The 15,829-nt window shown below is 39.9% G+C and overlaps 1 long non-coding RNA gene across 1 annotated transcript; it reads left to right on the top strand.

The window, feature by feature from the left end:
• Positions 1–5,070: 5,070 nt before the first annotated feature.
• LOC311147340 lies at positions 5,071–8,851 on the top strand. Its single transcript, XR_014614783.1, has 3 exons — positions 5,071–5,089; positions 5,232–5,273; positions 8,661–8,851. It is a non-coding gene; the product is annotated as an uncharacterized lncRNA (long non-coding RNA).
• The last annotated feature ends 6,978 nt before the right edge of the window (positions 8,852–15,829 follow it).

Below are 15,829 nucleotides of genomic sequence, written 5' to 3'. Positions count from 1 at the left end.
TTATAGCCCTTCTGACTACAACAGTATATGTCATGTCTTTATAGCCCTTCTGACTTCAACAGTATATGTCATGTCTTTATAGCCCTTCTGACTTCAACAGTATATGTCATGTCTTTATAGCCCTTCTGACTACAACAGTATATGTCATGTCTTTATAGCCCTTCTGACTTCAACAGTATATGTCATGTCTTTATAGCCCTTCTGACTACAACAGTATATGTCATGTCTTTATAGCCCTTCTGACTACAACAGTATATGTTATGTCTTTATAGCCCTTCTGACTACAACAGTATATGTCATGTCTTTATAGCCCTTCTGACTTCAACAGTATATGTCATGTCTTTATAGCCCTTCTGAATACAACAGTATATGTCATGTCTTTATAGCATTTCTGACTTCAACAGTATATGTCATGTCTTTATAGCCCTTCTGACTTCAACAGTATATGTCATGTCTTTATAGCCCTTCTGACTACAACAGTATATGTCATGTCTTTATAGCCCTTCTGACTTCAACAGTATATGTCATGTCTTTAAAGCCCTTCTGACTTCAACAGTATATGTCATGTCTTTATAGCCCTTCTGACTACAACAGTATATGTCATGTCTTTATAGCCCTTCTGACTTCAACAGTATATGTCATGTCTTTATAGCCCTTCTGACTACAACAGTATATGTCATGTCTTTATAGCCCTTCTGACTACAACAGTATATGCCATGTCTTTATAGCCCTTCTGACTACAACAGTATATGTCATGTCTTTATAGCCCTTCTGACTACAACAGTATATGTCATGTCTTTATAGCCCTTCTGACTACAACAGTATATGTCATGTCTTTATAGCCCTTCTGACTTCAACAGTATATGTCATGTCTTTATAGCCCTTCTGACTACAACAGTATATGTCATGTCTTTATAGCCCTTCTGACTACAACAGTATATGTCATGTCTTTATAGCCCTTCTGACTTCAACAGTATATGTCATGTCTTTATAGCCCTTCTGAATTCAACAGTATATGTCATGTCTTTATAGCCCTTCTGACTACAACAGTATATGTCATGTCTTTATAGCCCTTCTGACTTCAACAGTATATGTCATGTCTTTATAGCCCTTCTGACTTCAACAGTATATGTCATGTCTTTATAGCCCTTCTGACTACAACAGTATATGTCATGTCTTTATAGCCCTTCTGACTACAACAGTATATGTCATGTCTTTATAGCCCTTCTGACTACAACAGTATATGTCATGTCTTTATAGCCCTTCTGACTACAACAGTATATGTCATGTCTTTATAGCCCTTCTGACTTCAACAGTATATGTCATGTCTTTATAGCCCTTCTGACTAAAACAGTATATGTCATGTCTTTATAGCCCTTCTGACTTCAACAGTATATGTCATGTCTTTATAGCCCTTCTGACTACAACAGTATATGTCATTTCTTTATAGCCCTTCTGACTACAACAGTATATGTCATGTCTTTATAGCCCTTCTGACTACAACAGTATATGTCATGTCTTTATAGCCCTTCTGACTTCAACAGTATATGTCATGTCTTTATAGCCCTTCTGACTACAACAGTATATGTCATGTCTTTATAGCCCTTCTGACTACAACAGTATATGTCATGTCTTTATAGCCCTTCTGACTACAACAGTATATGTCATGTCTTTATAGCCCTTCTGACTTCAACAGTATATGTCATGTCTTTATAGCCCTTCTGACTTCAACAGTATATGTCATGTCTTTATAGCCCTTCTGACTACAACAGTATATGTCATGTCTTTATAGCCCTTCTGACTTCAACAGTATATGTCATGTCTTTATAGCCCTTCTGACTTCAACAGTATATGTCATGTCTTTATAGCCCTTCTGACTTCAACAGTATATGTCATGTCTTTATAGCCCTTCTGACTACAACAGTATATGTCATGTCTTTATAGCCCTTCTGACTTCAACAGTATATGTCATGTCTTTATAGCCCTTCTGACTTCAACAGTATATGTCATGTCTTTATAGCCCTTCTGACTACAACAGTATATGTCATGTCTTTATAGCCCTTCTGACTTCAACAGTATATGTCATGTCTTTATAGCCCTTCTGACTACAACAGTATATGTCATGTCTTTATAGCCCTTCTGACTACAACAGTATATGTCATGTCTTTATAGCCCTTCTGACTACAACAATATATGTCATGTCTTTATAGCCCTTCTGACTTCAACAGTATATGTCATGTCTTTATAGCCCTTCTGACTACAACAGTATATGTCATGTCTTTATAGCATTTCTGACTTCAACAGTATATGTCATGTCTTTATAGCCCTTCTGACTACAACAGTATATGTCATGTCTTTATAGCCCTTCTGACTACAACAGTATATGTCATGTCTTTATAGCCCTTCTGACTTCAACAGTATATGTCATGTCTTTATAGCCCTTCTGACTTCAACAGTATATGTCATGTCTTTATAGCCCTTCTGACTACAACAGTATATGTCATGTCTTTATAGCCCTTCTGACTACAACAGTATATGTCATGTCTTTATAGCCCTTCTGACTTCAACAGTATATGTCATGTCTTTATAGCCCTTCTGACTACAACAGTATATGTCATGTCTTTATAGCCCTTCTGACTTCAACAGTATATGTCATGTCTTTATAGCCCTTCTGACTACAACAGTATATGTCATGTCTTTATAGCCCTTCTGACTACAACAGTATATGTCATGTCTTTATAGCCCTTCTGACTACAACAAAGCCCCCTACTACCACCACTACTGTGGCTACTCCAACTACTACAAAGAGAACCACAGTCCACGGTAAGAGCATTTTGATACTGCTTGGCACAATCCTAATCTAATGTTTATTTATATATATATATTCACTTACTCCGTTTATTAGGAAAACCACCCGTTCACGAAAAAGGATCGCTCCTACAGACAGTGAGTCACGTGGCCATGGCTTGCTATATAAATCAGATATCGAGGCATTCAGTTACTGTTTAATTGAACATTAGAATGGGCTAAACGAGTGACCTATGCGACTGAGCGTTGTATGATCATCAGTGCCAGGCACGCCGGATCCAGTATCTAAGAAACAGCAGCCGGGCTTTTTCACACACTGGGCCTTTCACGCACGACAGTGTCTAGGGTTTACCGAGAATGGTGCGACAAGCAAAATAAATCCAGTCAGCGACAGTCCTGGGGTTGAAAACAACTTGTTGATGAGGGAGGTCGAAGGAGAATGACAGGAATCGTGCAAGCTAACAGGTAGGCTCCAAACAGACAAATAATGACGCAGTACAACAGTGGTGTGCAGAACGGCATCTCGGAATGCACAACTGGTCGATCCTGGTCACGGATGGGCTATTGCAGCAGACGACTACACCAGGTTCCACTCCTATCACTCCTAAAAACAAGAAGAAGAGGCTCAAGTGGGCATGTGATCACGAACACTGGACAATTGAGGAGTGGAGAAACATTGCCTGGAACATGACGAGTTCAGTTCACTTGAGTGGCCTGAGCATTCCCCAGACCTCAACCCAATAGAGCATCCTTGGGATGAAATGGAACGGGCTGTTCGCAGCATGAATGTACCGCCGTCCAATCTGCAGCAACTGCGAGATGCCATCGCGTCATCATGGAACAACATCCCTGTGAAACGTTTCTTACACCTTTTAGAATGCCCCGAAGAATTCAGGCCTTTCTGGAGGCAACGGGGGGTCTGACCTGGTACTCGATGGGAGTACCTAATAAACGGATCTTTCCATGACATAGACTGACCAGGTAAATCCAGGTGAAAGCTATGATCCCTTATTGATGTCACCTGTCCACTTCAATCAGTGTAGATGAAGGGGAGGAGACCGGTTAAATACGTTTTTTTAGGCCTTGAGACATAGATTGTGTATGTGTGCCATTCAGATGGTGAATGGGCAAGACAAAATATTTAAGTGCCTTTGAATGGGGTGTGGTAGTAGGTGCCAGGCACCCCGGTTTGAGTGTGTCAAGAACTGTAACGCTACTGCGTTTTCACACTCAACAGTTACCCGTGTGTATCAAGAATGGTCCACCAGCCAAAAGACAACCAGCCAACTTGACACAACTGTGGGAAGCATTGGAGTTAACATGGACCAGCATCCCTGTGGAACGCTTTCGACACCTTGTACAATCTATGCTGAGGGCAAAAGGGGGTGCAACTCAATGTTTTGTACACTCGGTGTACTGTACATAGCCTAGCAATGGCTTTGCTTCTGACCCCTCATGTTCTTCTCCATAGCATTACCTAACCTACAGGAAATCAGAGAGTGCCTGTTGTACAGCTGAATGACCTGAATTCACATATTTTAGTGTTGATAGAGAGAAGATATTATGCTAACACTTTGCACCTAACACCTTAACTCATTGTATTAGCCTAACCTTTGATCCTTTGTGGTAATACAATAACCCAGTGGTGTCTGTCTGAGGCTTTGGAAGGACCTCAACACCAAGTTACATGTCATAGTCTGTGGCTGAGGTGCAGAATCATCATTGGTTCTGTGAAGTATACTCAGCCTAATATTCTCACTACATTCCCCTAGTAAGTTGTGTCCAAAGTGATATGCTTGTCTACACTTTCATTGACACTTGAATTATACATTCAAATTTAATCTGATTGGCATCCAGTGGTAGTTTATGGTGGCTTTTCTCCATCAGACTCTCCTTCACCTGAAACAAAGGATGGATTGTGATCTGAATATGTAACAATGTACCTGTCAAGTAGTCATGGAGAAAAACATAACCCATATCAAATGCATGAAGTAATCATCACTTTCCTCATAAACTGCTGAACCCTATCTTGAGCTATGCGAGCACATAGCCTACCTCTAACATGGAAATAAAATACTGGATGTGTTGAAATGTAACACTAGTTTGTTCACTTGCATGCCATGCCACTAACACCACCTCATTCTTTCACCACAGTATTTTATTTGTTTTATCCAACATCTGTATGCTGTATTAGTCATTGTTAAATCTGTGTGTTAACTCTCACTTCTTTGAGTAACAGATCGTGTACCTGACCCCACTCAAACAACCCCAGACCCCAACAGTAAGCTATCACCCAGTTGCTATCCATCTTTTTATGTTGTAGCTGTATGATGTTCTCTTTGATGGTTCAAGACCTATTTAGGTGATGATTCAGCTTCACTGCAAATTCATGTCACCTTCCTTCTGTGTTTGTTTATTTACAGACAACGCTGGGAAAATAGCAGGCGGTGTTGTAGGTGTACTTGGTAAGTTGCAGAAGATGTTGTTTTTTAATGACGAGCTATGTGGATAACAACAATATCAATCAAGGAAGAGACTATAGGCTATTGCAGTCCAACATTAGTGATGTAACATTAGCATCATGCTAATAAGTGGGAATATAGTCAAATTCACAGAACTATTCTTCTGAAGAACAGATTCATTGGATTGACACTTTTTTTCAAATCTTATCATTCAACAATTGTTTACGTGTTGCTGTACTATTAATTAATTTTCTAACATACTCACCAATGTATAGGCTTGTTATTTTGTTTCTTGTGCAGAACTGACATGAGGTTATTTGTAATAAGTTGCTATTGTTACTGGCATACAGACCTGAAATATTTTTTGGGGGGGTTTTAAAAGGTCCAATGCAGCGGTTTTATTTCTGGGTAACAATTAAATACCATACTGTGATTTGTTTTCAGTTAAAATTGTCAAAGTAACAAATCGCTTCCTAGCAAAGAGCAATTTCTCAAGCAAGAATTTAGCTACGACTGTCTGGGAGTGGTCTGAGTGGGGAGGGGAAAACTGAAAACTAGCTGTAATTGGCAGAGGTTTGAAACTCTCATTCTTATTGGTATATTAGCTTAACTAATTTACCATTGCTACCGATGCTGGTTTCTGCCAAATGCTGCATGATTTTTGTTTGCAAAGCTTTCTAATATTTAATATGAATATACACACACCAGCCACAGTAGTGGAGCAATGTGAACGCAGTGGCCATCTTGGCAGAAATGGTTTGTTTAGTGTTTTTTCTGCCATTGTAATCCATGTGCGGGCCGCCACGGCGTTTTTTTTGTGTCGCCTAAGTCCTAACGGGCAATTTAGGGATGGAAAAACGCTTTTCAATGGACCTACACTACCGGTCAAAAGTTTTAGAACACCTACTCATTCAAGGGTTTTTCTTTATTTGTACTATTTTCTACATTGTAGAATAATAGTGAAGACATTCAAACTATGAAATAACACATATGGAATCATGTAGTAACCAAAAAAGTGTTAAACAAATCAAAATATATTTGAGATTCTTCAAGTAGCCACCCTTTGCCATGATCACAGTTTTGCACACTCATGGCATTCTCTCAACCAGCTTCATGTGGTAGTCACCTGGAATGCATTTCAATTAACAGGTGTGCCTTTTAAAAAGTTAATTTGTTGAATTTCTTTCCTCCTTAATGCGTTTCAGCCAATCAGTTGTGTTGTGACAAGGTAGGGGGGGTGGGGGGTATACAGAAGATAGCCCTATTTGGTAAAAGACCAAGTCCAGATTATGGCAAGAACAGCTCAAATAAGCAAAGAGAAATGACAGTCCATTACTTTAAGACATGAAGGTCAAGCAATACGGAACATTTCAAGAACTTTGAAAGTTTCTTCAAGTGCAGTCGCAAAAACCATCAAGCGCTATGATGAAACTGGCTCTCACGAGGACCGCCACAGGAATGGAAGACCCAGAGTTACCTCTGCTGCAGAGGATAAGTTCATTAGCTTTACCAGACTCAGAAATTGCAGTCCAAATAAGCAGAGTTCAAGTAACAGACACATCTCAACATCAACTGTTCAGATGAGACTGTATGATACAGGCCTTCATGGTCAAATTGCTGCAAAGAAACCACTACTAAATGACACCAATAAGAAGAGACTTGCTTGGACTTATTAACACGAGCAATGGACAATAGACCATTGGAAATTTGTCCTTTGGTCTGGAGTTCAAATTTGAGATTTTTGGTTCCAACCGCCGTGTCTTTGTGAGACACAGTGTGGGTGAACGGATGATCTCCGCATGTGTATTTCCCACCGTAATGCATGGAGGTGTTCTGGTGTGGGGGTGCTTTGCTGGTGACACTGTCTGTGATTTTATTTAGAATTCAAGGAATACTTAACCAGCATGGCTACCACAGCATTCTGCAGTGATACGCCATCCCATCTGGTTTGGGCTTAGTCCCAATATCATTTGTTTTTCAACAGGACAATGACCCAACACACCTCCAGGCTGTGTAAGGGCTATTTTACCAAGAAGGGGAGTGATGGAGTGCTGCATCAGATGACATGGCCTCCACAATCCCTCGACCTCAACCAAATTGAGATGGTTTGGGATGAGTTGGACCGCAGAGTGAAGGAAAAGCAACCAACAGGTGCTCAGCATATGTGGGAACTCCTTCAAGACTGTTGGAAAAGCATTCCAGGTGAAGCTGGTTGAGAGAATGCCAAGCGTGTGCAAAGCTGTCATCAAGGCAAAGGGTGGCTATTTTGAAGAATCTCAAATCTTAAATATATGATTTGTTTAACACTTTTTTGGTTATTACATGATTCCATATGTGTTATTTCATAGTTTTGTTGTCTTCAGTATTATTCTACAATGTAGAAAATAGTAAAAATTAAGAAAAACCTTTGAATGAGTAGGTGTCCAAACTTTTGACCGGTAGTGTATGTATATATTTTATTATAATATAATCTTTGAGAACTAACAATCATCAACATAAGCTAGACAGTCAGGGAGAATTAAAAATTCCCAAAACAACGAATTTATCAATATTGATTTTGTAATTGTGTAGCTTTTAAATTTGCTATAAAACTGCAATAGTTTCACTTGGCTGCATGGCAAAATGTGTAGATTTGCAGGAAATGAGCTTTAAAACTGCTAAAATATCTCTACACCGTAAAATAGGGACCTCTAAAATCTTGCCATGCTGACCACCTAAACCCCTTTTTGATCCAGAATAGGGAAAACCTAGTCAGTTGCACAACTGAATGCATTCAACCGATATGTGTCTTCCTCATTTAACAACAGTTGTTGTTGGTTAACTGCCTTGCTCAAGGGCAGAACGGCATATTACCAGCGACCTTTCGGTTACTGGCCCAACACTCTTAACCGCTAGGCTACCTTCTGGGGTAGTCGCTCACGTGGTGGGCATTGGGCAAAGCTGCCGGTTTTGTGAGGGGCTGATGGCCAGACTTTTGGGGACAGCTCTAGAGGTGGCTACTCAGGAAATGTGGCCACTAAACTCAGAAGACAGAGTTTATGAGCGTACAACATTTTGATTTAATTTGAGATAATAAGAAAAGATGGATGATTGAGAATTAATTAGCAGTGAAATGCAAAATGTTTATTTTGAAGGGTGAGCATGATGACCTCTTGAACATTGAACTGAAACATAATGATCTCCAACTTGGCTTCAAGCTGACATGTTGTGGCAGCTATTCAGTCATGATATGTGTCAAAGTCCAACAGATTTATCCAGTTTGTGTTCCACAGGTCCACGTTGGTTTTGTCTCCTTTTTTTTAGCTGGGCAGATGGTTTTTATCACTATATAAAGAAATGTATTTTTGGGAGATGTCTAACTTTGTATTTTTGGGGTGTTTTCTTTTTCAGTGCCAAGTCTTCTACTTTACCTCAGTCTCCTCCTGCTTCATTGAGAAGGAAGGAGTCACAGTAAACTGGCTGTTGTGATGTCCTCCGAATCTACCACTCTCCCGTTTTATGAACGCAGCAGCCCCTCCCAAACACCTGGAATGGTTCATATGCTTTTAAAAGGAATCTCTATTACATGATGATTAGAAACCTCCCGATGAAGAATGTATTGGTTCACTCCCATTTGGAAGCTTGTGCTCAAGGAGTGGCCTAACTTAATAATTATTTATGTTTCCAGTGTACTTCACAAATCACTCTGTCTGATCCTGATTTATCTCATTGCCAACATTCTGATGTTAAAATTCACCCATATGAATGGCAGCTGCTTTTCTGAGTGAATTGAAAGGAATTTATGCATTATACTTATTTTTTAAAGTGTGTTAGTTCTTTGAGGGATCAAGGACTCTCTCATGATCTAGCTTTGGCATCTTTATTTGCACTTATTGCCTATTTGTATTGTCTTGCAGTTCTACTGTAGATAAGCCAATGAAAGATGTATTTAAAAATATATAAATACATTTTGTTTTAATGATAACGTTGAAAGAGTCTCTTCCAACAGGACCACTGGGTCGTGGTGTTCTATAGGCAGGACACCTGCAGCTCTCAGTAATATCAGGCTCAGCATAGTGCATTTTGAATGTTCAAAGTGCTCTGGATTCTTCACTATGCCTTAGCAATGGAAAATTCCAAACATTCTGCAGTTGTACCCTTTATTTATTTTGTAGTATCTTGACAGACATTTTCCACTGCCCTTTTTATTCCATTGCTTGGTTGTCTCTTACAGGCTGTCCTGTTTTTCTTTGTTAATGAAAATAACAGATTTAATGTGTTGTGTGAGATCTAATAGCACTTGTTTGCATAAAACTAGTGGTTGCTTCAAATGAAACCAGGTTCTTATTTAGTAGGGTAAGTTTAGAATGTTGCAAATAAAAGTGTAATAAATATTATTGGAGTTTGGTGTCTATTGTATAGCCCATGGTCAATTTGAATTAGCTTTATTCTGATCAATGTACCCTACTAAGTAAGCAGAGCAATGTTAAACAACCAAACAAGACAACCACATTTTTCATGCTTTTTACTTGAAAATGATAATACATGTTCCAGAATTTGATCTTTGAAACTGCTATATCCAACAGAGGAGCACTTAGAATTCACAAAATTATGTATTAATGTGTTTGAATTATACTGTAGATCTCACCACTGTCCCTTTATGCTGTACTTTTCTCTTTGGTTTCAGTCTGTGTCTGGAACCTGTTCAATTATCAGTGTGGAACCACTTTAAACTAGTATGTTGTGATCAGCCAGTTATGAAACAAATATTTGTTGCACTTGTTTGATTAACTTAATGTACCAATCAATTAAAAATAAATCATTTTAACATTAACCTTTGTCTTTCTCCATGGATTACTCGATACCATAGATTTAGACATCGCATTTTAGTATCTAAATTTAAATTAGTCATTTAGCAGACGTTCTTATCCAGAGCGATTTAGCGCTCTATTCAATCCGTAGCACTGATGATCCGCTTTATAGTGCAATTGACAATTAAAGGCAATGTTCCCGCGGTTGCGGAGACTGCATTCACGGTAAACGCTGCATATGTCAGCTCAATCGGAAATTACCTTTACATTTTAACACAGATCTTCCGCGATACGGATTTAATCCAGCCCTTATAGTTAGCTAGGTGGGACAACCACTTATCTCAGTCATAAGGGCCAAGAGATCAGAGGTGGCATAGCCTGAAGGTAGTAGGGAGGGGTAGTTCCCCTTGCTGCTCCATAGGCAAGCACCATGGTCTTGTAGTGGATGCGAGCTTTGACTGGAAGGCAGTGAGGAGTGACGAAGGAGCATTGTGACATGGGAGACCTTTGGAAGATTGAACACCAGGCAGGCTCCATCTTGAAGTTGTCAACATCTTTGTTTCTGTCCCATTATGGCGTCTGTGAGAGCACGGGCAGCGCCACTGAGACCATCTCCATTTTTAAGTAGTCAATTTATTTTGGCAAACAAACTTAAAGGGTGCGTACTACCACCTGGATTGTGTTGTTTGAACAGGTATAAAGCCAAGGTTGGCGATTTACTGCCACCTGCAGTTATGGAACGTTTGCACACAAGTATAATTCATTGGCTGATCCATAGAGAATGATAGAGGCCTCTAGTGGCCAAAAGGCAGTTTTAGCATGGGCAGCGCCATTGAGGGCTTACACCATTTTTATGTAATCAACTGGGTGGTACTTCCAACTTTATTGGCTGTTCCATCCTGGTGATCCTGTTGTAGTCATGTCCAACCGGGTCATCAGGTGGGATCCTCTAATCATGAAGAAAATTGACTACTTCAAAATGGAGATTGCCTCAATGGCGCTTCCCATGCGCTCACAGACACCATGATGGGAACTATATAGGGATGCTTTCTCTGTCATTCTCTATGGGCTGATCCCTCCTGGTGACCTGGATGGAATTATGTGATCCTTCCTTAACCCATAGGAAGTCCTTCCCAGTTGACTAGTTCAAAATGGTGAAAGTCCTCAATAACGCTGCCCATGCAAAGTAAGGCTGGAATTCATTCCGATCGCCCCTTTTCGGCTATGCACCATAACTGCAAAAACGCGGCTATGCAATGTAACCGCAGTTGCAGAGATCCCATTCAAAGTATACGCTGCAGATGTCCACTCAATCGGAATTGACCTTTAAAGGGATAATCCACTTCAGAAATTAAACTCATGAAACTCCTGTCAATGTGGTGATAGTCTATGTTATGAGTGTGTAAAATAACTATTTTCACCATGATTTAAACCGACCAAAACGTGTGTACTATCCAGTAACGATGGGTCATTCGTGAACAAACGGCTCTTTTTGAACAGATATTTTTGGTGAAAGTCGGGAACCGAATCACATCGGTGAAAGAGCCGTTCATTTAGCTCTCTGATTTGTATACTGCTACTACTGTTGTTTGAGCTCAAAACAACATTGTTCTGCAGAAAAGTTACAAAATAATTATCTAAAAAAGGTGAATCCTCACTGCAGAAACAATAAATAGTGGGGGGAGCGCCTCAATCTGGTCCACGCTGATTTTCTTACAATTTGGCCTGTTAAAAATGTCTTTGAACGTGCATTTCACGATCTGACATTGGACATCTGAAATGTTTTCATGGTTCTAGGTAAATTCGGAAGCATTTTGAACAAAGAGTCGTTTGGGAGCCAAATGAGCCGGCTCTTTTATGTGAACGGAGCCAAATGAGCTAGCTCACAGAAAGGATTCAGAATGCCTATCACTACTATCCAGGTACCATCTCTGCTAATCACATCTGCCAATCAAGTTCTCCGTATCTAGGTTCTAAACACAGCTGGTGACAGCCAGAGAGAAACTATTTAGTGATAGAAACGTGATACCATAAATGCAAGCTGTAAAATTACTCCCAAATTAGAATGCAGTAACTGTAATGTAGCTAGATTGCTAGTTAGCTAGTTACAGCAAGTATATATGTTGCTAGCTAGCAGGAGCAGATAGTTTTAGTCACTAGCTAGCATGTCATTCTGGGACAAGAAGCGTTTTAGCTATCAGTTTATTCCAAGTAATAATGTAAGACTACATAAAGCTATAGGACAATGAAAGTATACTTCCAAAGTTGTGGAAAATGGCTTAAGGATAACAAAGTCAAGGTATTGGAGTGGCCATCACAAAGCCCTGACCTCAATCCTATAGAACATTTGTGGGCAGAACTGAAAAAGCGTCTGCGAGCAAGGAGGCCTACAAACCTGACTCAGTTACACCAGCTCTGTCAGGAGGAATGGGCCAAAATTCACCCAACTTATTGTGGGAAGCTTGTGGAAGGCTACCCGAAACGTTTGACCCAAGTTAAACAATTTAAAGGCAATGCTACCAAATACTAATTGAGTGTATGTAAACTTCTGACCCACTGGGAATATGATGAAAGAAATAAAAGCTGAAATAAATCATTCTCTCTACTATTTTCTGACATTTCACATTCTTACATTAAAGTGGTGATCCTAACTGACCTAAGACAGGGAATTTTAACTAGGATTAAATGTCAGGAATATGAAAAACTGAGTTTAAATGTATTTGGCTAAGGTGTATGTAAACTTCCAACTTCAACTGTATATAAACTCCCAGTAATTTATTGGTGTTTTACCCAATAAAATACTGGGAGTTTATATATATAGAGTGTGCGAATCTCTTTACTTATTTTTATAGCTTACAGTTTGTTCGCCGTTAGTCATCACTCTACACTAAAGCTCATGCTTTCTATTAGGGAAATAAAGATAGACATGGTTTTAAAATGTATTGGTAATATTTCATTCAGTACAGAAATGTCCTTACTCCAGTGGCTGTTGATGGACAGGGTCAGCATAGGTCTTGCTGCTTTGCCTAGCTTCATTTATTGAGCCAATTTCATATTTTGCTTATGTGCATTGCCTAAACATGTTGTGTGGGTAAGCCTGGGGTAAGCGCTGCACATTTGAGCCTGTCTACATAATTTGGCGCTGAATGAAGCTAGCTAGCTAGGAAAAACAACCTGATAAATGGACACTATACTGCACCTCAAAGAAGGCTACAAGCTCATGTAAAGGTGGCAACTGAACTATGTGGAGTTATTGTATAGGCTACCTTTGCTGAAAAAGATGAAAGGTTATCTAGACACTTGGAGACTTCCACCGTGTTTGGTTGCTAGGTGAAGACAGGTTCCTGGGTCCAGAGCATTTGAAAATGACTGCCCCCTCTCACTGAAGCCACGGTACTGCAGGCATTGTTAGCAGAAAACAGGAGATGTGGAGATGGGAGAACCTTCCAGAAGGACAACAATCTCTGCAGCACTCCACCAATCAGGCCTTTATGGTAGAGTGGCCAGACGGAAGCCACTCCTCAGTAAAAGGCACGACAGCCCGCTTGGAGTTTGCCAAAAGGCACCTAAAGGACTCTCAGACCATGAGAAACAAGATTCTCTGGTCTGATGAAACCAAGATTGAACTCTTTGGCCTGAATGCCAAGCATCACATCTGGAGGAAACCTGGCACCATCCCTACGATGAAGCATGGTGGTGGCAGCAACATGCTGTGAGGATGTTTTACAGCAGCAGGGACTGGGAGACTAGTCAGGATCGAGGGAAAGATGAACGGAGCAAAGTCCTGCTCCAGAGCGCTCGGGACCTCAGACTGGGGCGAAGGTTCACCTTCCAACAGGACAACGACCCTAAGCACACAGCCAAGACAACGCAGGAGTGGCTTCGGGACAAGTATCTAAATGTCCTTAAGTGGCACAGCCAGAGCCCGGACTTGAACCTGATCGAACATCTCTGGAGAGACCTGAAAATAGCTGTGCAGCGACGCTCCCCATCCAACCTGACAGAGTTTGAGAGGATCTGCAGAGAAGAATGGGAGAAACTCGCCAAATACAGGTGTGCCAAGCTTGTAGCATCATACCCAAGAAGACTCGAGGCTGTAATCGCTGTCAAAGGTGCTGCAACAAAGTACTGAGTAAAGGGTCTGAATACTTATGTAAATGTGATATTTCCGTTTTTAATTTTTAATAAATTTGCAGAAATGTATAAAAACCTGTTTTTGCTTCGTTTTTATGAGGTATTGTGTGTAGATTGATGAGGAAAACAAACAATTTAATCCATTTTAGAATAAGGCTTTAAGAAAATGTGGAAAAAGTGAAGGGGTCTGAATACTTTCCGAATCTACTGTAGAATGAATGGTGTCACGTGATCAATAGCTTTGTCCATTTATACAGTCATTGGTCCAGAGTGATGGGTGATATGTCGGTAAGTTGGCCAGCACTTCAGTGGTATGGCTGTGCTTGTCTTTGTTAACTATGCACACTGATACTCCAACACACATACAAAACACACTCCATCATTTGCTCACACACATAAAATATGCACATACATTTATACTGACTCGAAACACACCCACTCACATCCAATCATCATATACGCTGCTGCTACGCTGGTTATCATATATCCTGATGCCTAGTCACCTTACCCCTATACATACTGTATCTACCTTTATCGATCCAGTATCCCTGCACATTGTAAATATGGTACTGGAACTGACCCTGTATATAGTATGCTTACTTACTTTATTGTGTTCTTCTTATTTCTTATTTTTATATCTTGTGTGTTTTTGTTCTACCTTGTTATTTTTAGTTTTACATTGTTATTGATTACTGCATTGTTGGGGTTAAAGCTAGCAAGAAAGGCATTTCACTGTATTTGTGCATGTGACATTAAAACTAACATATCATGTGCCGTTAGACTTCCTTTGCAGTGGTCAAATGTGGTCTGTTGTTTGATTGCAGTGTAGTGAACGTTTCCAGAGAGGCACAGTGCTGTAGTGCTGTGAAGAGGTTGTGGAAAGTTGCATAGGTATAGATTAAGGTGTCAATTTTAAAATACAGGATGTACTGTGCACTCTTAACAATTGCACTGTGTATGCTGCTGTGGGAATGAAATCTGAAGACTACTACTGTATGTAATGTGGAATTTCATTTTCAAAGAGCGATTTTCAATCATAACTCTTCTTGTTTATTTTTCAGGGCATGGACAGAGTTGCCTGTTTGGTATGAGGTCCTGCGCTGGCTTTTCCTGGCTACTCTGATAGTAGCTGTTTGTCTTGTGAACAAGTGCAGACCTACACAAGTGTGATCCAACAGTCTCTATGACAACAACAAGTTTCCTTTGGCAAACTGACCACTTTGTTTCACCTTAGTCGCAGATATGTATGTATGTGCTTTAGCTAACTCCTTTGTCATTTTGTCATATAACAACAACATCCTTCATAGACATTGAAAATATAGAATTGGCTAACTACATCAAGGTAAATAGGTTTATCTATTTACCTATACAAAGGGTGAAGGTGGGATTATATTATGTCAAATTATATTTTCTTACTGACACACAAGAATAGTTGAAGTAAATGTGCCTGTGAGGATGTAAAGAGCTGCAGTTAGCCACAGGAGGGCAGTAATGATTGTGTTATGGAAGTTTGAAACGTCACATGTTCAATATGGCTTACATTATGAAAGGACTTTAAGTGATATCATGGAAACCTAAAATTAACATTTGTATTTCTTATCATAATGACACATAATCAAATAATTGCTCAGTAAA

The sequence above is a fragment of the Coregonus lavaretus genome (assembly GCF_964263955.1).
Source record: "Coregonus lavaretus genome assembly, chromosome: 20".
Lineage (NCBI taxonomy): Eukaryota > Metazoa > Chordata > Actinopteri > Salmoniformes > Salmonidae > Coregonus > Coregonus lavaretus.
The sequence above is the reverse complement of the archived record's forward strand: the minus strand, read 5'-3'. Positions and strand labels throughout refer to the sequence as shown.